The sequence below is a fragment of the Balaenoptera borealis genome (assembly GCF_965194805.1).
Source record: "Balaenoptera borealis genome assembly, chromosome: 13".
NCBI lineage: Eukaryota > Metazoa > Chordata > Mammalia > Artiodactyla > Balaenopteridae > Balaenoptera > Balaenoptera borealis.
Window position 1 is genome coordinate 97,903,262 of NC_138870.1, and position 23,711 is coordinate 97,926,972.

General features: G+C 42.7%; 1 protein-coding gene across 7 annotated transcripts in view; it reads left to right on the top strand.

The window, feature by feature from the left end:
• Window positions 1-6,560: 6,560 nt before the first annotated feature.
• Window positions 6,561-23,711, top strand: part of SGSM3 (small G protein signaling modulator 3) — a 35,442-nt gene continuing 18,291 nt past the window's right edge. For 5 of the 7 annotated variants that reach the window (XM_082350107.1, XM_082350108.1, XM_082350110.1 and 2 more), the window contains exon 1: window positions 6,568-6,674. The gene's annotated coding sequence lies outside the window, so the exon portion shown is untranslated. Of the gene's footprint in view, window positions 6,675-23,711 lie in introns of all 7 variants that reach the window. The other 2 variants (XM_082350112.1, XM_082350113.1) reach the window with 2 other exon arrangements.

Here is a 23,711-nt window from a genome sequence, read left to right on the forward strand (position 1 = left end):
TCAATTCTTCCAGGAACAGTTTGATTACTGTTAGTCCTCTCTTGTGAGCATCTGGAAGGGATGTTTGAAACTACTAGGTCTCGCACAAGGAATTAATCATTGGGCGCTGTTCAGACATGCTGTCTACTTCCTTCTCTAGTACAGGCCTCTGGAGAGGAAGCAGCTACTATCAGTGCATCGTAATCTGAGAGCTTCTATAACATACCAGACACACTGGGGATATCGGATACTGTGGATTTTAGTTAGTAAATTTCCTCATAGAAAATAAATAGATGACAGTCTTGTTCTGACAATTCTGATCTCTAGTGATTGGTGGTTTGGCTGGTTTTTCTTCCTAGACTATTTGAGGGGTGGGTTTGTGTGTCTTCTTTCCTCTTCCATTCTCTTGGTTTTATATTTATATACTTGTGATATACTCTTTTTTTAAACATCTTTATTGGAGTATAACTGCTTTACGATGGTGTGTTAGTTTCTGCTTTATAACAAAGTGAATCAGCTATATGCATACGTATATCCCCATATCTCCTCCCTCTTGCGTCTCCCTCCCACCCTCCCTATCCCACGCCTCTAGGTGGTCACAAAGCACCAAGCTGATCTCCCTGTGCTATGCAGCTGCTTCCCACTAGCTACCTATTTTACATTTGGTAGTGTATATATGTCAATGTTACTCTCTCACTTTGTCCCAGCTTATCCTTCCCCTTCCCCGTGTCCTCAAGTCCATTCTCTACGTCTGCATCTTTATTCCTGTCCTGCCCCTAGGTTCATCAGAACCATTTTTTTTTTAAGATTCCATACATATGTGTTAGCACATGGTATTTGTTTTTCTCTTTCTGACTTACTTCACTCTGTATGACAGACTCTAGGTCCATCCACCTCACTACAGATAACTCAATTTTGTTTCTTTTTATGGCTGAGTAGTATTCCATTGTATATATGTGCCACATCTTCTTTATCCATTCATCTGTCTATGGCCACTTACGTTGCTTCCATGTCCTGGCTATTGTAAATAGTGCTGCAATGAACATTGTGGTACATGACTCTTTTTGAATTATGGTTTTCTCAGAGTATATGCCCAGTAGTGGGATTGCTGGGTCATATGGTAGTTCCATTTTTAGTTTTTTAAGGAACCTCCATACTGTTCTCCATAGTGGCTGTGTTGTGATATACTCTTAAGTGCAATTTTGTTACTTTAACATTTTAATTAAAGGCATTTGGGTGGGCTTCAGGTTCCTGAGAAGAGAGAACGCTCATGGCATCTCAAAGATTAGACTGAATTCAGTTAACCAATGATGCAAGCCCCAGGATCTGAATCATCCAGAAATCAGGGTCTTGGCAGACTGTGGGACCACTGTCTTCTGTTCAGCTGCAGTCAGACACCTGGGCACTTACTGCCCTCTTTCCCTGGCTGATGGTAGATTTCATACAATAACCAGGAGAGCCAGATATCCTTCAGTGGAAGCACAGAGGATAGGTGTCTCCAGAACAGTATGAAAATCCAGGGTCTGACATGAAGAAAGTATTCAGAAAATGTCATTTTCCTTTCTGAGCTCAGGAGTGTTCGCCAACCTTCCTCTCTTCTTGCTGGTTAGTCGGGGAGCAGGCTGAGACTTGAGGACACTACTTTTGGTTTGGTCTGCCTACCATGGGTGAGTGCATCCTGAACTTGAACCAACCAGAGAATTGGGAATGAGTCAACATAAAAAATGAATAGTAAAAAGTTAAAAAAAAAAAAAAAAAAGGCTGGAAAGCTATATAGTGAAATAGTGTGGTTTCTTGGATAGTGAGTTTAAGATGATTTTTTTTCTTCTAGTTTTATTGAGGTATAATTGACATACAGCACTGTGTAAATTTAAGGTGTACAGCATAATGATTTGACTTACATACATCATGAAATGATTATCACAGTAAGCTTAGTAAAGATATACAAAATTAAAGTTTAATTTTTTAATTAAAAATTTTTTCCTTGTGATGAGAACTCTTAGGATTTACTCTGCTAACAATTTTCATATATAACATACAGCAGCATTCATTATGTTTATCATGTTGTACATTGCATCCCTAGTGCTTCTTTATTCTGTAAGTGGAAGTTTGTACCTTTTGACTGCCTTCATCCAGTTCCCCTTGCCCCTACTCCCCACTTCCGGTAACCACAAATCTGATCTCTTTTTCTATGAGTTTGCTTGTTTTTGAAGTATGATTGACCTACAACACTATGTTAGTTCCTGTTATACAACGTAGTGATTTGGTATATTTATGCATTTCAAAGTGATCACCATAAATCTAGTTATGATATATCACCATAAAAAGATATTACATATTTATTAACTATATTCCCCACACTGTACACTTCATACCTGTGACTCACTTATTTTGCAACTGGAAGTGTGTACCACGTAACTTTCCTCACTTATTTCTTCCCTCTCCCCACCCCCTCCCCTCTGGCAAGCACCTGTTTGTTCTCTGTGATTCTGTTTCTATTGTTATGTTTTGTTCTTTTGTTTTTAGATTCCAAATATAAGTGAAACCATACAGTATTTGTCTGTTGACTTATTTAACTTAGCATAATGTCCTCTAGGTCCATCCATGTTGTTGGAAATGGCAAGATTTCATTCTGAGTAATATTCCATCGTTTATACAGCACATCATCTTTTTTTTTTTTTTTAATAGGGGTATAATTGTTTTACAATGTTGTGTTAGTTTCTACTGTACAGCGAAGTGGAGTTCTCTGTGCTATACAGCAGGTTCTCATTAGTTATCTATTTTATACATATTAGTGTATATATGTCAATCCCAATCTCCCAATTCATCCCACCTCCTCCTTTCCCCCCTTGTATACCACATCATCTCTATCCATTCATCTATTGATGGGACAAGATATTGCTTCTATATCTTGGCTATTGTAAACAATGCTGCAATGAACATAGGGGTGCACATATCTTTTCTAATTAGGAGTGGAATTGCTGGATCATATGGTAGCTCTATTTTTAATTTTTGAGGAAACTCCATACTGTTTTCTATAATGGCTGCACCAATTAACATTCCCACTAACAGTGCACAAGGGTTCCCTTTTCTCCACATCTTTGCCAATGCTCATTATTAATTCTTTTGCATGTAGCTATCCAGTTTTCCTGACACCATTTATTGAAAAAGCTGTCTTTTCCCCATTGTATATTCTTGCCTCCTTTGTCATGGATTAATTGTCCATATAAGTGTGGGTTCATTTCTGGGCTCTCTATTCTGTTCCATTGACTATGGTTCTGTTTTTGTGTCAGTACTATACTGTTTTGATGACTGTAGCTTTGTAGTATAGTTTGAAATCAGGGCATACACCTCCAACTTAGTTCTTTCTCAAGATTGTTTTGGCTATTTGGGACCTTTTGTGTTTCCATACAAATTTTAGAATTATTTGTTCTAGTTCTGTGAAAAATGTCATTGATATTTTGATAGGGATTGCATTGAATGTGTTAATTCCCTTGGGTATAGTTTGGTCATTTTAACAATATTAATTCTTCTAATCCATGAACACAGTGTATCTTTCCATCTGTTCGTGTCGTCTTCAGTTTCTTTCATCAGAGTCATAGTTTTGTGAGTACAGGTCTTTTACCTCCTTAATTAGATTTATTCATAGGTGTTTTATATTTTCTTTTTGCCTCTGTGCATTTTTTCAGGTTTTGAATGCAATTTTTATATAAATTTTAGAAAAGTTTTAGATTTACAGAAAAATTGCATATATAGTACAGAGAGTTTCCATATACACCATACTTGGTTGCCCTTATTATTAATATCTGATGTACCATTTCACAGTTAATGAACCAATTTTGATACATTATTAAATTGAGTCCTTAGTTTTTCGCTAATGACCTTTTTCTGTTCCAGGATTCCACCTGGAACAGACGTTTTATTTATTTATTAATAAATTTATTTATTTTATTTATTTATTTTTGGCTGCATTGGGTCTTTGTTGCTGTGCGCGGGCTTTCTCTAGTTGCGGTGAGCGGGGTTACTCTTGGTGGCGGTGTGTGGGCTTCTTGTCATGGTGGCTTCTCTTGTTGCAGAGCACGGGCTCTAGGTGTGTGGGCTTCAGTAGTTATGATGCGTGGGCTCAGTAGTTGTGGCTCACAGGCTCTAGAGTGCAGGCTCAGTAGTTGTGGCTCATGGGCTTAGTTGCTCCACAGCATGTGGGATCTTCCTGGACCAGGGCTCAAACACGTGTCCCCTGCATTGGCAGGCAGGTTCTTAACCACTGTGCCACTAGGGAAGCCCAGACATTATATTTAGTCATGATAACATTTTAAAAATACTGGAATTCATAATTCCCTGGCGGTCCAGTGGTTAGGACTTCATGCTTTCACTGCCAAGGGTCCAGGTTCAATCCCTGGTTGGGGAACTAAAATCCCACAAGCCGTGCAACGCAGACACACACACACACAAAAGATGAAAAATACTGGAATTCACATATATTACTTATAAGGTATGTTGTTTATTAGAGATGTGGTCTGATGGACACAAACTTTAGCTCATGAATTTAGCTAACTCTGAACGTAACTAAAAGTAAAAGCAGAGTTAGGTTTTTCAATTCTGGATCTTGTGCAACCTTATCTTTACCTCATTAAGTGCTGTGTACTGTACAGACAGATTCTTAAAGGCCAAATTTCTGCCGGGGGAAATAGTTTAAGAGGTGAGTATGGGTGTTAATTTGCCTTCACGAAAAGTCCAAACTCAGGAAGAAACTGATTTGGGTTTCTGACCCAGATTTCAACTTGAGCACTTCAGAGGATGAGGTGATCTGTAGGTGACCACCTGGACAAAAGGTCAAATGAAAAAGAAATGAGTTTTTGGGTGGCACAAAACAGGAGGCCCTGTTCTCATATAACAAGATCCTTTGGCCTTAGAAAAGCCATGTTAGATCTGCCCTTTCAGATTCTGATGCTTTATTTTGTGCTGAAAGTTCATATTTGTGGTGGTATTGGGCCTTCCTTATCTACAGTGGGCCAGAAACTGTGGCTAGGTAACATCCCAGTCCAAGCTGGAGTGGAAGGAGGGGCTCCAAGGGATACTTGGGAGCTACTGCAGGCCGCCCCCTTGTCCTCAATCCCCACAGGAGTTTCCTAGGAAATAACAAGCTCCTATCAAATAGTGATGTCAAGTGGCCACAGATGAGGTTGAGAGGGAGACTGGAGCCATGAATGCTTCGGGTCAAGTTTCCATCCACAAATGATGGAGCCTTCCACTGACATGGCTCTAGGGCACTGAGAAGTTTAAAACTATGGGACAGTGTTACACCTCTGCCATGGCTTTATAAAGTTGTAACTAGGATAGTGCTAGTTGTGAGAGTACAGGCCAAGGACAGTTGACCCTTGAACAATGTGGGGGTTAGAGGCACTGACCTCCGTGTGGTTGAAAATCCACATGTAACTTTAGAGTTGACCCTCTGTATCTGCAGTCCTTCAACCACTATTAGTTCCCATTATTGATATTTTGGCCAAGTTCCCTGCAAAATTCTAATGATAAAATTTGCCCTGCTTTTGCCACAGGAGTGTTTGTGAATAACATGAAAGTGCTTTGTAAAGTGAGCATAATACAATGAGGTCATGATTGAGAATGCCTTAGTGTGTTTTGTAGGCTTCACCTGTGGTTCCCATTAATTCACTGCATCATCCCCACCTTGGAACACCCTTAGGAACCCGAGCTCAGGTTAATAAGCAGCTCTAAAACGAGATTGTGGTACATCTCTTCAGAGTAGGGTGAAGTTTCTAGAAAAATATTCTTGTAATCCTGTTATAGCTTTTGGTGACCTTTCTAAAACATGGCAAGTGCTTTTTTTTTTTTTTTTTTTTTTAAACTAGAGCCTGATGTCCACTGGGACCTGGATATCAAATGGAGATGGGCCCTGCTACCGTCATGGACTGTTCATTTGTACTGCACTTTAACATTTTCTCAGACAGCATCCAGTTCTCACAACCACCACAAGTTCACATTCTCATTTTATGGGTGAGCCAAATGTTAGCGTGGTTGATAGACTCAAATGCAGGCCTCTGACTACACCCTCTCATTGCATTATGCCCGAAGATTGAATTTCTCGGGTAGGACCTCAACCAATTTGTTACTAGTTGCGGCTCCTTCCAAGGCTTGTGAATTGTGTAAGAGTGGATCAGGCTGGTCTAGGACTGGTTTGTACACCCGTAAAGAAGGCACTTAAATGTTTAGAAAATGAATATCAGGTAAGCCGCCCCTTCCAAGAGCCCTGCCGCGTCTATCCCCCATCCTGACCACTGGTCCACCCCATATTCCCCTAACTCCTAGGGATGCAGCGCAGACGGGAGGCCAGGTGGGCATCGCTAGGCCAAAATTGGGCTTCGAAGGTCGCCTCTCCACCTCCACCCCCAGTAACCCTCGACCACCCCCCCACCCCCGCCGGAGGACGCGGCCTAGTCTCCGAAAGGAGGCTGGTGTGCGGGGTCCAGAAGCGCGCAGACCCCACCGCACCTCCCGGCCAACGGACCAGAAAGACTACAGCCCCCAGCATGCCCCTCGGCCGCCCGCTCGGCCCGGCGCGCGTGCGCGGTGACGCCGCCGAGCGCCGATAGGGGTCGAGCCTCCAGCCTGACAAGCTTTGGCACAGTGGTGGCGGTGGCGCACGGCTGCGGGGCAGCTGGACGTCCCCCGCGGGGCAGGTGAGTGCGGAGCGAGAGGTTGGCTGAGACTCGCTGGGTTTGCGGGGCCCGGCGCCCACCTGTGCCCCTCCGGTGGGGACGTGAGGATCTGTGGACCGACCGACTGACCCACGGACTGACGGGCCGAGGAGCAAGGCGGCGCCGTAGCCGGCCGGGCCGGCCCTTGCTCGTGCGGCGCGCGGGGCGGGGGTCCCGGCTAGGCCCGGGCTCTCGAGGTCGGGCGCGAGGCCTGAGGGGCGCGAGGCCTGAGGGGCGCGGGCGGTGCTCGGGGCGGGGGGCGGCCTCCCGGGGCGGGACCCCCAGCCAGCCCAGCGGGAAGGGGGGCTCCTGGCGCCCGAGCTGAAGTGCCCTGGGCGCTCGAGCCCGAATACGGCCCCCTCCCGCGGCTGGGAGCAGTTTACAGAAACCGCACCTCAGGCCGGCGACCTTTTTTGCTTTTTGGGTTTTTTGAAAAAACGGCCGCCTCGGATACGTTTACAGCAGCAAAGTCTTCTTCAGGTGTGACTTGTAACTTTACGTTAAAGATTCAAGTCTGGTGTCAGAACACAGGCTCAGATTCTGACCAGACTCGGAACACACTGTAATATGGGTTTTTAACTCTGGAGAAATTGAGGCATGTACTAACCAGGACTCAGCCAGTGTGGTTAGGATTGGAATTTTGAAAATTATTCTCATACATGGTTTAATGATCGATCCAAGATGCTTTTTATATGGGGCGGCGGGGAGAGGTGATTTAAAGTCTCTTTTTGGTGACAAATGACTGTATCATATTTTCCAGGCTTGTGCTGCATATGCGATTTGTGGTGGGTTGCTGGCTCTTTTTTGCTTGCTCTTTGGTGGGATATTTAGAAGTGTCTGGAATATTCTTTACCCTTCTTTCTTTTTCTTTCTTGGTAAATTCAAGTTCCTAATCAGACTCTGTTTCACAAAAAGTGAATTTTCAACTTCGACTTGTGTATTTGTAGCTTTTGTGATTGTTTATGATTAAGTTTGTAGGTACACATATATTTCCTCCTTTTCCTCTTCATCTCTTTTCTGTATCTTCCAGTTCTCTCTGAACTCTAAACGATGGAGTTATATCTTCTTTGTTTTACATATTTATTTCTGTTCTCCATGATTAGCTGGTAATTGATTCTAAATAATAGTCAACATCTTTCCTGTCTTTTAATAATCCCAGGTGCCGGTAGCCTTTTCATCACTAATTGTTACATTAGCCTGGGCTTTAGCCCTCTTCGTATCCCTTTTTAAGCGTGGGGGGGTGTGATCTGGGAGAGAGGGCCGGGGTGAGGTGTTTTTCTTGACCAGATATAGGTAACAGCTGAACACGACCCATGGCATCAACTTTAGAAGGCTGTGAACAAAAATTGTTTAAATATTAATCTTGTGAATTTGGGAACTTGTCAGGTTGACAGAAGAGTCGGTGAGGTACCTCACAGAAATGAACCTGATGTCAGGGTAAAATATTGAGAAAGGATCTCAGGAATCATCTCTTTTATCATACCGCCATCTTTCAGTGCCCAGAGTGGATGCTGGGGACACCTTGTTGGCTTAGAAACTTAAACAAGGTTCTGTGTGTTTGTGTTTTTGGTTTCTCTCTTCCTAGTTCTCAATGAACGCTTTGGCAGGAGCTCAAAATCTGGTACATTTGATAATTTAACATCAGTTTCATCTGCTTATTCTCCAGATTGTCTCTCTTCCTCAGCTGGTGACATCAGTAATTTTCCACAGCAGCCATTCATGAGCTCATGCAGACTGTCACAAGGAAGTGGAATAGCACAGAGGGTGGCACATACAGGAGAAATAAGGGTCTTGTTTCTTTGCCGTCACATATTACACAAGGAATGAGACAGGAATTCTGGACTGAAGCACAAACTATGCGGGAGGGGTTAGCACACCAGACTCTAGGCTTCCACATATGGTAATAATCATTGGTACCACTTACTGAATCTCTTCTCTTTGCCAAGTGCTGTAATCGTCACAGTGAAGTGCAGGTTTATCATTGTCATTTTATATGTGTGTAAGTTGAAGTACAGAGGTTAAGTGATTTGTCCACAGACATAGTGACCGGGCCAGAATGCAAATTCAGGTCTCTGATTCTGACATCCCCGCTCTTTCTACTGCACTGTACTACCCTACCAACATATATGTTCAAGTCTTTCTCATTCTTAAAAAAACAAACAAAAAAACCCACCTTTCCTGTGGCCACAATTCTTCTTCAAACTACTGTCACTTCCCATCTGTTTCCTTTCTAGATTTGTCCTTAAAAAGCAAACTCTATGCCCTTCCCTTCTGTTTACTCCTTATTTCATTGCAGTCTGGCCCGCACCCCTCGACTCTATTGAAATTGCTCTCATGAACTCCACTCAGCCATTGATTGAATATCTACCTTAGGTATCATCTTCTAGACTTACAAAGAGGCTGAGATATGGTTCTTGCCCTGAGGGAGTTTAGGAGCTAATGAGGGAGAAAAAGAATTTTATACGGGTCACTGTATGTTAACTCCTGACCGAGCAATCTTTGCTCTTGGGAGTGGGGGAGGAACACTTCACTGAGAAGGTGATAGTGGACTGCCAACAGAGAGAAACCCTAAGTTGTTCCAGGCAATGGTGTCAGGACTGCATGCTTAGGTGTGGACTTTTTGAAGTTGTAACTCGCCAGTGAGAGATGGTACAGTTGAAATATACAGTGTAGGCTTTAGAGTCTGCCAGACCTGGGACCTGAGCCTTAATTTCTTCTTCATAATACTGCCTACAGTGTCAGCTCTGTGAAAGTAGGGCCTTTGTCTTTTTTTTTTTTTTTTTTTTTTATGGCTGTGTTGGGTCTTCGTTTCTGTGCGAGGGCTTTCTCTAGTTGCGGCGAGCGGAGGCCACTCTTCATCGCGGTGCGCGGGCCTCTCACCATCGTGGCCTCTCTTCCTGCGGAGCACAGGCTCCAGACGCGCAGGCTCAGTAATTGTGGCTCACGGGCCCAGTTGCTCCGCGGCACGTGGGATCTTCCCAGACCAGGGCTGGAACCCGTGTCCCCTGCATTAGCAGGCAGATTCTCAACCACTGCGCCACCAGGGAAGCCCCAGGGCCTTTGTCTTTTTCACCACCCCACTCCTCTCTCCTAGAACACTGGTCAGTAGATGTTTGTGGAGTGAATACCTCATAGGATGTTGTTCAGCTCGTGGGAGGTGCTAGATTCTCAGCAGCACCATGTGACTGAAGTAATGAGGCTGATGTTCAATGTGGTTTATGAACTGATTTTGAAGACACCACTGTTTGAAATAGTATACATATAATCACCTCCCCTTTTTGAACATTTAGGCTTGTTAATTTATGCTCACAATTCATAAATGAGGAGAGAGACATTCACCTCTTTTCTGTAGGCACAGTTAACTGCTAACTGTGTTTTCACTTCCAGTATTATGCCTCTTTTTCAGTTATAAACACATCTCTGCTTTTTCTAAGTGTTTGTGATGTAGGTTTTGTATGTATTTTTTTTCTCTGCTAATGTTCTGGATTGTTTGGGGAAGTTAATTTCTTTGGAATCATTAAATACCTTTATCAGTAAGAGTAACGTGAGAAATGAGATTGAAAGCACCAGTCCAGTTATCAGAAAGCTTATTCTTGGGAAGGGTCTGATTTCTAATTAGGACTAATAGATTTTTTTTTTTCCTTAACAAAACCATACAACTATTCCTGGTCTTCCTAGATAACTAGTTAGCCTTCTAGCTAACATTCTAAAGACATGAAACAACAGATCATTTCCCTCTTCTTGTGTTTGAGTTTCATTTGTAAATATCCTTAATTTGTGTGACTTGAGGTTATGGGATTAAAGTCCAAGTACCACTTTTTTTTTTTTTTTGCTTTTGAAGTCAGTGGGATATAGTAATTAGCACCTACAATAAAGTTCAAATTCTGGCTCTACCACTTTAAACTTTGAAAACTTAACAAAAGTGATATAGCTTCCCAATGCCTCATTTTGCCTATCTGTAAAATTAGGATAATTACTACTACTGTCACCACTCAATAATAGCTCTTATTTATTGGGTGTTTACTATAGACTTGGCACAGTTCTAAGAATTTTACTTCTATTAACTCAATCTTCACAGCCACCCTGTATAGTAGTATTATGCCCACTTAAGGTGAGGAACAGTGACAAGATGGTCACCTGAGAGTTGTAATAAAGGTGTTTAATAATGTGATGGGTAGTTGCACTAAATGACCTGTAAAGTTCTCCTCAATTATGATTCTCTGATTGAAATCTAAGTCTCCAGACTCTGAGCCCTAGAGATTGTTCTAGAACAGACTGTTCCTGCCTTTCCCTGTATGGCCAGCCTGGTTTCCTGTTGTCTCTGCCCCACACCCCTGCTTCACCCAGCCCCTTACATTCTTTTTTTTTTAACAGTTTTTTAAAAATTAATTTATTTATTTTTGGTCATGCTGGGTCTTCGTTGCTGCACATGGGCTTTCTCTGGTTGCAGAGAGTGGGGGCTGCTTACTCTTCATTGCAGTGCGTGGGCTTCTCATTGCGGTGGCTTCTCTTGTTGCAGAGCACGGGCTCTAGGCACGTGGGCTTAGTAGCTGCGGCTCGTGGGCTCTAGAGCGCAGGCTCAGTAGTTGTGGCGCATGGGCTTAGTTGCTCCGCGGCATGTGGGATCTTCCCAGACCAGGGATTGAACCCGTGTCCCCTGCATTGGCAGGTGGATTCTTAACCACTGGACCGCCAGGGAAGTCCTGCCCCTTACGTTCTTCACATCACCTTCTCATTGAGCCTTCCCTGAACACCTAATTTAAAATAGCAGCTTCCTGGGACTTCCCTGGCGATCCAGTGGTTAAGACTCCGCACTTCCAATGCAGGGAGCGTGGGTTCGATCCCTGGTCGGGGAACTAAGATCCCTCATGCCGCGCAGCCAAAAAAAAAAAAGTTATTGTCTAACCCTAAGGTTTATAACAGCAGGAGGACAACCTCCTCTGACATCTTTCCTGGAATTTCTGGTGATAATGATGCTGGTCTGAGTGTAATGCAGTTTGCCTGTTACCATGTTGTTACCAAGTTTTTGATTCAGTTTGAGGTTGGGATAGTGGAAATAGGAGACTTAGCTTCTGGCCCGGCTATGTCACCTACTCTCTTTATGGCTTTATATGAGTCTTTTGACCTCTTTAGCCTTAGTTTCTTTCTTTTGAAAAAAGTAAGAGGGAGATGAACTCAAAAGATCCTTCTAACTTCATCATTTGTGACTCTGTTCTAAGAGCCTTTGCCCTGCGCCCAGCATTGAAGAAGCTAATGATCTCTAAACATAGGTGCAGGTCTGTTAGAGAAATTCATTTGCTCTCGTACTATGGGGATTCTCTCCTAATTTATATTTAATTTGGAATTTTCACAGAAATTTATGTTTCTTAATACAGTTGCTTGTATCATGTTTTAACTCTGCCTGGCTCCCACTGGGCTCCATTCCCAAGTCAAGGTACATTGTTCTTACACACGCACAAGTGGCTTCTGTGTCTTCCCAGGGCACTGTGCTGGAGAATTGACAGCTCAGTTGTACTAGTCAGTGTGGCAGAGAGGGACCACTTAGGAGTCACTTCTGACTCACTGACTGATATGGGCAAGCTGCTTAACCTCTCTGAGCCCTGGTTTTCTCAAGTGTAAAATGGGGAGTGCTTAGCAAGTATGGTAAATGCTCAATAAACACTTTTCCTTCTTTCGTGGTATCTCCCTTCTAATACCTCCATCTAACCACTGCCACAAAGTACACAGGATTGGATTACCATACTGTAGGGTTATTGGGTAGGTGTTTTCATATATGCAAATGAAAAATTCCCAGTAATTATATAGATGGTATGGCCAAATGAGTGACTTAAAGGTAGTTTTTGACCTCTGTGGTTTAATTATATGAGGAATAGGGACTTTGTTAACTATATTTATGATCTGTTCCTTTTAAGTGCCCTAAGCTCCTATGTTAATATAAAGCTTTAAATATAAATTTTTCAGTGCCCTATTTTGCCAGTCAGCCCTCAAGGAGCTTTATTTTCCTCAAAAACTCTTGTCTGTATTTTTCAGAGCTACCTGAATGTCGAGTTGAGGTTAGGTACCCATTGTTTGTTTCACTTTTACTTCTAAGGGGGGTGTTGCTCCCCAGCCCTGGTGGCGGGAATGACAGAAGGTCCAGGCGGTACCTTGCTTCTGCTTTCCTTATCACAGTGCAGGTGCTTCCAGGCTGTACATCTTAGGGGAGTGATCCTGGGAGGAACTCAGGGAAGTGACCAGAGTACCTTGGGTGATTATTTTACAGGAAGACCTAGAGTGGATGGGCCTGCAGAAGCCTGCACAGGAGAGCCTCGTTTACCTGGTGCTGTTGTGCAGGAAAGGAAGAGCCATACCTGGGCTTGTGGAGTTCTGGCGGGGAGAATCCTGCTTCCCTCGTCTGTGTTTCCAGTCCGTGCTCTACCTTGCACAGTCGTGCCTAAATCTTGCCTAAAGGAACACTATCTCTGGTCACAAAGAAAATATTGACTCAGGGACGGGGAAGCAGCCCCAGCTGTAAGCCTGTGGGAGCGGCAGTGGAGGGAGTGGAGCGCAAAGTGGAGTTGATTCCTGGGTCGTTTTGCTCTTTAGCTGATGCCTGTTTGGAAGGAGGCAGTTTGAGAAATTTGGATGCCTTTTTCACTGAGGAGATTAAGAATAAAGTGAATACTAAACATGTTTTCAGCAAGAATGATTGGGGTGACTGGAGGGGGGAGCCAGTTCTAGAAGATTAGTGCCACTAGCTGCTTTATCGTGGTGTTTGGTGGGGCTCAAGTTTTGAGACTTTCTTTCCATACTGTGGTAATTGCTTCATTTAGCAGCATGCTCTAAGAGAAAGTGGTGGGTTCTAAGGTCTGAAAGAAGGGTGCTACGGCTGGAGCGTCGAGTGCGTGTCGAAGGCTGAGAGATGAGGCTGGAATGGTCAGCAGGGACTACTAACTCATGCAGTCTTATAAGTCAAGTTAACAAATTTGGACTTTTTCCAAAAGTCAGAGGGAAGAAAAGGGGCTTTAAAGAGGAGAAGGAAATAATCAGTTGCATTTAAAAAGGATTTCTGTGCTGGGTAGAGAGTAGAAGCTGCAGAATCAGAAATTCTGGGGGGTGGGCCCCAGCTGTCTGGGTTTTAAGAGCTGTCTGGTTTTTTTTTTTTTTTAATTTATTTATTTATTTTTGGCTGCATTGGGTCTTTGTTGCTGTGCGTGGGCTTTCTGTAGTTGCGGCAAGAGGGGGCTACTCTTCGTTGCGGTGCGCGGGCTTCTCATTGCAGTGGCTTCTCTTGTTGCGGAGCATGGGCTCTAGGCGCACGGGCTTCAGTAGTTGTGGCACGCGGGCTCAGTAGTTGTGGCTTGCGGGCTCTAGAGCGCAGGCTCAGTAGTTGTGGCACACGGGCTTAGTTGCTCCACGGCATGTGGGATCTTCCCGGACCAGGGCTCGAACCCGTGTCCTCTGCATTGGCAGGCAGATTCTTAACCACTCTGCCACCAGGGAAGCCCTGTCTGGGTTTTAAGAAGCCCTACAGGTGATTCTGATACACTCTGCAGTTTGAGGACCACTGATGGAGGTCATTTAGGAGAGGGAACAATATTGTAAAGTCAGGGAACTAAACTCCATGGTATTGCTGAAGTGTAGCTCATGTTTTTTTAAAAGTAGTTATTTTATATACCTAAATAAAGAAATAAGATAAGCTAATAAAACGTACATTACATAATCAGTCTAAATCACTTACCTTGAAATGTCAATAAAATGGGCATAAGCCCTATATCCCACATTATGTGAGAAGGCCAACATCCTCCCCCAGGTTTTTCAAATTTAACTCCTTTAATTCTCATAACAACCTGTAAGGTAGGAATTACTATTCCTATTTTCAGACCTTTCTTTGATTTTCCCCTCAAACCACAGTCAAGGCTATTATGAGTCCAGCAGGCTTTCTTGAAGGTATGGATGACAAAGGGGTATTACCTTGCAATAGCACACTAACTTAAATTGGGGTTTGGATTGTTCTTTGCTTAAGAGGCATTTGGTCCACCCCTAAGACCTCCCCACTCCCAGGCACGCAGCATGTCACTGTCTCGTGGGTCGCTCTGTCCTGAAGGATGCAGCTCCTTACCCATCTCTGGACTGCTGTTCCCATCCCCTCTGTAGTCCAGGCCACCCCTATTTTCTGTTCTCCCCTACCTCCAAATTTCCATTAATTTCCTTTGCTAGACAATCGATAGATCTCTCCTTTTCTAATCTGTGGCTTCAAGGTTTACCTTCCACCTTTAAGGAGCTTATCAAAATATTTTCCCAAAGATAAACCTCCTCTCTGGGAAGCATTCTGGAGCCAACATTTTTTCTTTTAAATAAATTTATTTATTTATTTTTGGCTGCGTTGGGTCTTCATCGCTGCACGTGGGCTTTCTCGTGTTGCGGCGAGCGGAGGCTACTCTTCCTTGCGGTGCGTGGGCTTCTCATTGCGGTGGCTTCTCTTGTTGCGGAGCACGGGCTCTAGGCGCGCGGGCTTCAGTAGTTGTGGCACGCGGGCTTAGTTGCTCCGCGGCATGTGGGCTCTTCCCAGACGCAGGCAGATTCCTTTCCTTCCTTCCTCCCTTCCTTCCTCCCTCCCTCCCTCCCTCCCTCCCTCCCTCCCTCCTTTCTTTCTTTCTTTCTTTCTTTCTTTCTTTCTTTCTTTCTTTCTTTCTTTCTTTCTTTCTTCATTGGGTCTTCGGTGCTGTGCGTGGGCTTTCTCTAGTTGCGGCGAGTGGGGGCTACTCTTTGTTGCGGTGCGTGGGCTTCTCACTGCAGTGGCTTCTCTTGTAGCGGAGCACGGGCTCTAGGTGCTTGGGCTCAGTAGTTGTGCCTCTCTGGCTCTAGAGCGCAGGCTCAGTAGTTGTGGCACATGGGCTTAGCTGATCTGCAGCATGTGGGATCTTCCCGGACCAGGGATTGAATCCGTGTCCCCTGCATTGGCAGGTGGATTCTCAAGCACTTCGCCACCAGGGAAGTCCTGGCAGGCGGATTCTTAACCACTGTGCCATCAGACAAGTCCCAAGAGCCAACTATTAAAATAGTAATTTTCCACTGTCCTATTATTATAATATTATAAAATTTTAGGCTCATTTTAGGGGTCACTAGGTTAATTACCTTGCTTCAAGTGACATTGTATTAAACTCTAATAGCAATAATTTGTTACTAATCTGTTCTTTGATTTCTGTTTACAAAGCTGACACTATACAGTAGAAAAGGCACATTTTTTAAAAATCCAAATCCTCTCCCAAACTAGAGGAATGTACTTCATTTAAAAAATCTTCAAAGGTCAAGTTCCTCACAGCACTGTTTTTATTGCAAAAATTGCTGTTAGGTGCTTAAATGTTGTATCTACAGATGACTACATTAGTAAATTATAGAACATATGGTTATAAAGACTCCATGATTACTGGGGAAATGCTGATAATTTGATGTGCAGTAGAGAAAAATATTTTAAAATCTGAAATATAAGAACTGTGTATGTGTGTAGAGAAAAACCAAAAGAGAGCATAGGAAAGAAGAAAGTGTGATTTATTGAGATGGCAAACTTGTGGCAGATTTTTAAAAATTTTGATTTCTGTTAATGTCATTGTGTTAGTATAATTACAAAACTCAGAGGAGAGTCCCACACTTCCTTCCCATGATAAACCCAATGACTGTATATGCTGCAGAGATTTTCTTCTGACCTATAGCTTACATATATCCTGCTACCACTTAAGTCTGTCATCTGTGTTCTCAGTGGAAAAGAACGGACCTGTGCAAAGTGCCCAGAAGTGCTGGGAAGAAGCCCCCCCTGAGCCTCGGGCTCTGACAGCCAGTGTCCTACCTGACCCCAGCTTGGGTGTGGTTGGGGACCCAGTGAGCGCCCGGGCTGTGGAGAAAACTCCGGACAGGGAGGCATATCTGTACAAGTAGATTCGGAAATAGCATTTTTTCCCCCTTAGAGTCTGTCTTGCAAATTGATGTACTTTTCTGGTCTCCTGGTTTATAAGCATCTTTTTCCTTTAAACTGCTTTTAGTGACTTTTGCTTTGGGCAGAGTATTTCACTTCAGTGTACTGGAAAGAAACTGCAACTCCATGTGAAGTCAAACACCTGGGGATCTTGTTTAGCCTTAAACGAAACAAAACAAAAAATTGGCGTGGAAACCTGGTTTCAGCAGCTTAGGGAGTTCCTGACTTCACAGTTGCTGTTAAGATGTCAGATTCATGCTGAGCAGTGTTAGTAAAGTGTTAGTTACAAATTAGAGAGAAAGGGATCCTTTTCACAGTTATATATAAGCTATCTCTAATAGTTTGCACCTTTTTTTTCACTTTTGCTTTCTTTGGTTTCATATAAATCCCTGTGGAGATGGATATTTGAGGTGATAAGTAGTAGCCCTGTGAGAGGAAGAGGAAGGCAGGATACAGAGAAACTGCATAGTTTATGTAAGTTCAGGCTTCATTTGTGGACCTCAGAAAACTCAAGGACACATTCTTATTCCCTCAGTGTTCTGAACTTAAACTGTAATTTTTAAAATTGAGATATAATTCATGTACCATAAAAATCACCCTTTTAAAGTATACAATTCAGAGGTTTTCAGTATATTCACTGTTGTGCAACCATCACCACTATCTAATTCCAGAACCCCCAAAAGAAACCACATACCCACTAGTAGTAATTCCCTATTTCTCCCTCCCTCCAGCCCCTGGCAACCACTAATCTACCTTCCTTCTCTATGGATTTGCCTATTCTGAGCATTTTATATAAATAGAATTATACATTGTGTGGTCTTTTGTGACTGGCTTCCTTCACTGAGCATAATGTTTTCAAGGTTCATCCATGTTGGTACATGTGTCAGCACTTCATTCCTTTTTATGGATGAATAATATTCCATTGTATGGATATACACATTTTGTTTATCCATTCATCACTTGATGGACATTTGGATTGTTTCCACTTTTGGTTTTTTGTTTTTTTTTTTTGTTTGTTTCCACTTTTGGACTATTATAAATAATGCTGTTGTGAACATTCATGTACAATTTTTGATGTGGTATAATTATTATTATTATTATTTTTTAAAGCATTATCTTCCTCTACTATTTTCATTACCTGTATTTTGCAATTTATTTATTTATTTTGAGGTCTGGGCTCCAGTGAGCCTTGGTCATGTTCTTTTTATTTATTTATTTATTTATTTTGGCTGTGTTGGGTCTTCGTTTCTGTGCGAGGGCTTCCTCTAGCTGTGGCAAGCAGGGACCACTCTTCATCGCGGTGCACGGGCCTCTCACTATCGCGGCCTCTCTTGTTGCGGAGCACAGGCTCCAGACGCACAGGCTCAGTAGTTGTGGCTCACGGGCCTAGTTGCTCGGCGGCATGTGGGATCTTCCCAGACCAGGGCGCGAACCCGTGTCCCCTGCATTAGCAGGCAGATTCTCAACCACTGCGCCACCAGGGAAGCCTGGTATAATTATTTTTAAACACAATACCTCTGTACTTCTTCAAAAAAGAGAACATTTAAAATCAAAACCAATGAGCCCCATACTCCTACCACTTAAATAAGCTGTATTCCTTTTTATATTACCTTCAACATGTATATATTATATATTTTTTAAATGGCTGAAATCACATACTGTCTTCGTGCTGATGACTCTACTTTTCTTCTCTTCCCTCTTCAACTCACTCCAACTGGACTTCCACCCTCACCATTAAAAATTAAAGCTCTCATAAATCGTAGCAGTGTTTTCTTAGGTCAGTCTCCCAAGGCAATAGAAATTTTAAAATGGGACCTAATCAAACTTACAAGCTTTCGCACAGCAAAGGAAGCCATAAAACGAAAAGGCAACCTATGGAATGGGAGAAAATATTTGCAGATGATGTGACCGACAAGGGCTTAATTTCAGAAATACACAAACAGCTCACACAACTCGATAACAAAAAAAAACACAATCAAAAAGTGGACAGAAGACCTAAATAGACATTTCTCCAAGGAAGACATATAGATGGCCAATAGGCACATGAAAAGATGCTCAACATCACTAATTATCAGAGAAGTGCAAATCAAAACTACAATGAGGGGACTTCCCTGGTGGCGCAGTGGTTAAGAATCCACCTGCCAATGCGGGGGACACGGGTTCAAGCCCTGGTCCGGGAAGATCCCACATACCGTGGAGCAACTAAGCCCCTGTGCCACAACTACTGAGCCTGCACTCTAGAGCCTGTGACCCGCAACTACTGAGCCCACGTGCCACAACTACTGAAGCCCACGTGCCTAGAGCCCATGCTCTGCAACAAGAGAAGCCACCACAATGAGAAGCCTGCACACCACAACGAAGAGTAGCCCCTGCTCACCACAGCTAGAGAAAGCTTGCGTGCAGCAACGAAGACCCAACACAGCCAAAAAAAAAAAAAAAAAACTACAATGAGGTATCACCTCACACTGGTCAGAATGGCCATCATTAAAAAGGCTACAAATAATAAATGCTGGGAGAGGGTGTGGAGAAAAGGGAGCCCTCTTACACTGTTGGTGGGAATGTAAATTGGTGCAGCCAGTCTGGAAAACAGTATGGAGATTCCTTAAAAAACTAAAAATAGAGTTACTATATGATCTAGCATCCCACTCCTGGGCATACATCTGGAGAAAACTCTAATTCGAAAAGATACATGCACCCCATTGTTCATAGCAGCACTATTTACAATAGCCAAGACACGGAAGCAACCTAAAGGCCAATGAAAAATGAATGGATAAAGAAGATGTGGTACATATATACAATGGAATACCACTCGGCCATGAAAAAGAATGAAATAATGCCATTTGCAGCAACATGAATGGACCTAGAGATTATCATACTAAGTGAAGTAAGTAAAACAGAGAAAGACAAATATATGGTATCACTTATATGTGGAATCTAAAATATGATACCAATGAACTTATTTATAAAACAAACAGACTCACAGATACAGAAAACAAACTTATGGTTACCAAAGGGGAAGGGGGTGTGCGGGATAAATCAGGAGTTTGGTATTAGCGGATACAAACTACTATATATAAAATAGATAAACAATAAGGTCCTTCTGTATAGCACAGGGAACTATATTCCGTATCTTGTAATAACATATAATGGAAACAAATATGAAAAAGAAGATGTATATATATATGTATAACTGAATCACTTTACTGTACACCAGAAACTAACACAACATTGTAAATCAACTATACTTCTATTTAATTAATTAAAATAAAAAGTTCAAGAAAAATAACACAATTAAGACTCTTGTCAGTATCACCACCAACCTCCAGCTTGCCAAACCAATGACCAGTTCTCTGTCCTCCATACCACTTCACCTCTAAGTAGCACCTGACACTGATGATCACCTCCTCCTCGTAGAAACACTTTCTTCTCTTGGTTTCCACAGTGCCACACACTGCTAGTGTTCCTTCTACTTCACTGGTCACTCCTCAAACTTTATTTTTGTATATTTTTCTGCGTAACCTCTAAATGTTGGAATGTTCCAGGATCTGGTCCTCAGCCCCCTATTCCGCATTCTCTCCTTAGCCACGACATCTAGTCCTGGTGATTCTCAAATTCACGTCTCCAGTTCTGACTACTGCGAACTCTGTGCTCATATATACAATTGCCCAGTTGACCTCTCCACTTAGAGGTCTAATAGACATCCCCACTGAACGTGGCCAAAGCAGATTGCTTGCTAACCATGAAACCTGCTCTCCCCCAGTCTCCCTTCATCTTGGTTAATGGGATCTGCACAGTTGCTCAGGTCAAAAGCCTAGGAGACATCATTGATTCTTTCCATTATCTACCTCTATATCTCCAAATTATATCCAGAATCTAGTTACTTCTCATCATCTCAAATGTTTTGGTCCAAGATACCATCTGTCACCTGGACAACTATAATAGTTTCCACTCTAAACCCCTCTGTAGTTCATTCTTCACAAAGTAGCCAATGTGATATCTTTAAAAACCTAAGTCAGACCATGTCATGCCCATGCTCAAAGCTCTCCAATGGCTTCCCATTAAAATAAAATCCAGAGTCTTTGCTATGAGCAGTAGGCCCTACATAATCCAGTTCATCCTGTCTTTCCAGTGATAATCTGCTACTTTCCCCCTCATTGCTCCATCTCAGACACACTTGTCTTTTATTTCTCCAGTGTGATAAATCTTTTGTTCCTTAAGGTCCTTGCACAAGCCGTTTCCTCTGTTTGAGCTTCTAAGTCTTTGCAGAGCTGACTCCTTATCATTCTGGTGTCAGCTGAAATGTCATCTCCTCAGAGAGGCCTTCCCTGACCACCTATCAAAAATAGTCCTGCCCCTACCTGCCTCTGAAATTATTCTTTCATTTACTTATTTATTGTCTGTTTTCTGTCACTAATATTAATAGCTGGCTTTATTAAGCACATACTATGTGCTATGTATTGTGATAAATATTTACATTTTCTCATTTGTCGTCATCATTTTACAGATGAGGAAACTGCAGGTTCATAAAAGCGAGAACTTTGTCTGTCTTGTTTTACTGCTGTATCGCTTGCATGTGGAACAGTGTCTGGGGCATAGTAGTTGCTCAAAAAATATTTGTTGGTTGGATAGATGAACAAAAGACTCCTAGGTTTATATCTCTAGTTTTTACATCTCCTTGAAGATGTAAACTTGTGTATCCAGTCACCTGCTTAACAGCTCCGCTTGGATTTCTAAGAAACATTTAAATTATCCTACAGCTCTTCATTCCCTCCTCCCCCAAACCTGTTTCTTTCCCACTCACCACCATATTAGTAAATGTCATCATTGTAAACTCAGGAGTTCAGACCAGAAACCTAGGCCTCGCTTTGGGATGCTCCCTTTCTTCACTCCCCACATCCAACCCAGAAGCAAGGCCTATTGGTTCTGCCTCTGGTTATATCTTGAATCTATTTACTTCTCCCCACATCCACTGTCACCACTTTAGTCTCACTCCCCGCCATCTTTCCTGGAGCTTGTACTTCCAAACTGGTCTCACTGCATCCACTCTTGTCTCTCCACAAGCCATTTACCAAACAGCAGCCAAAGTGATTTTTTAAAAAACGTGTTAGTTCACGCCACCGCCATGTTTAGGATCCTTTTGTAGCTTCCCATTGTCCTTAAAATCTAAATCCTTCACTGTGACCTACAGTCCCTTGACAATCTGGGTGCCTCTACCTCTCCAGTTTCCTCTTACCGTTGTCCCCCTTGTCCGCTGTGTTTCAGTTACTGGGCTTTCCCTTCTTCCAAGGCCTTCCCCACCTGAGAGCCTGTGGACTTGCCTTTCTTTCTGCCCATGACTCTACCCCCATCTTTGCAAGGCTGGCTTCTTGTCCTTCCGGTTTCAATTCAAGTAGTGCATCAGTGATTCCTTCCCTGGATTCTTTTTGTTTTGGTTTGGTTTTTGGTATTTTTTGGGGGGGGGGGGTGCAGTAGAAAAAAATAGCTTTATGCTTTGCCAGGCAAACCGTCCCTGGATTCTATATCACATCACCCTTTTGTTTTATTCAGATCACTTGCCATACTCTGAAATTCTTATTTATTTATCCATCTCTTTGTTTTCTGTTTGATTTTCCCCCTCTAGATTGTAAATCATTGTTGCCCTAGCACATGACATGTGTTGGGGAAATATTTGGGGAGTAAATGACAGATATACACGTTTCTGAGTGCACATGCTACATACATTTTCCCTTAACATTATATCATAAATAGTATCCATATTTCTTTAGTCCCTATAATTGGAATTCTTTTTTTTTATATATAAATTTATTTATTTTACTTATTTATTTTTGGCTGCATTGGGTCTTTGTTACTGCGCGCGGGCTTTCTCTAGTTGCGGCAAGCGGGGGCTACTCTTCGTTGCAGTGCGCGCACTTCTCATTGCAGTGGCTTCTCTTGTTGTGGAGCATGGGCTCTAGGTGCGTGGGCTTCAGCAATTGTGGCTCACGGGCTCTAGAGCACAGGCTCAGTAGTTGTGGTGCACAGGCTTAGTTGCTCCGCGACATGTGGGATCTTCCCGGACCAGGGCTTGAACCCGTGTCCCCCGCATTGGCAGGTGGATTCTTAACCACTGCACCACCAGGGAAGCCCGTACCACAGTTCTTTATCCATTTACCAGTTAAAGGACCTTTGAGTTGTTTTCAGATTTCAGATTTTGGCAGTCACAGATAAAGTTGCCACAAACGTTTACATACGGGTTTTTGTGTAAACAAAAGTTTCGTTTTCCTTAGATAAACATACCTAGGAGTGGGTTTGTTGGGTTGTGTGGTAAGTACATGTCTAACTTTATAAGAAACTGCCAAACCTTCTTCCAAAATTGTGGTACCATTTTGCATTTCTACCAGCAGTGTATGAGGGTTCTAGTTGCTCTGAATCCTCATCAGCACTTAATATTGTCAGGTGGTTTGTTTTTTAATTTAAGCCATTTAATATGTGTATGGTAATATCTCATTGTGGTTTTAATTTGCATTCCTTAATAACTAATGACGTTAAGTATCTTTCTGTATGCTTGTCATCTGTATATCTTCTTTGTTAATGTTTCTGTTCAAATCTTTTGCCCATTTTATTTTTTTTTTAATATTTATTTATTAATTTTTGGATGTGGTGGGTCTTAGTTGCAGCATGTGGGCTCTTCGTTGTGGCGCACAGGCTTCTCTCAAGTTGTGGTGCACGGGCTTCTCTCTGTGGCACGCAGGCTCCAGAGCACATGGGCTCTGTAGTTGTGGACCCTGCGGCATGTGGGATCTTTGTTCCCCTACCAGGGATCGAACCCGTGTCCTGTGCATTGGAAGGTGGATTCTTAACCACTAGACCACCAGGGAAGTCCCACCCATTTTATATTTTTAATTGGATTGTTTGTTTCCAGCTCACTGAGTTTAGAGAACTCCTTATATTCTAGATACATGTTCTTTATTAAATGGTGTGATTTGAACATATTTTCTACCACCAATGGCTTCTGATAAAGTCTCATTTAATCAAGTTTTTTCTTTTATAGATCATACTTTTAGTGCAATATCTAAGAAATCTTTGCC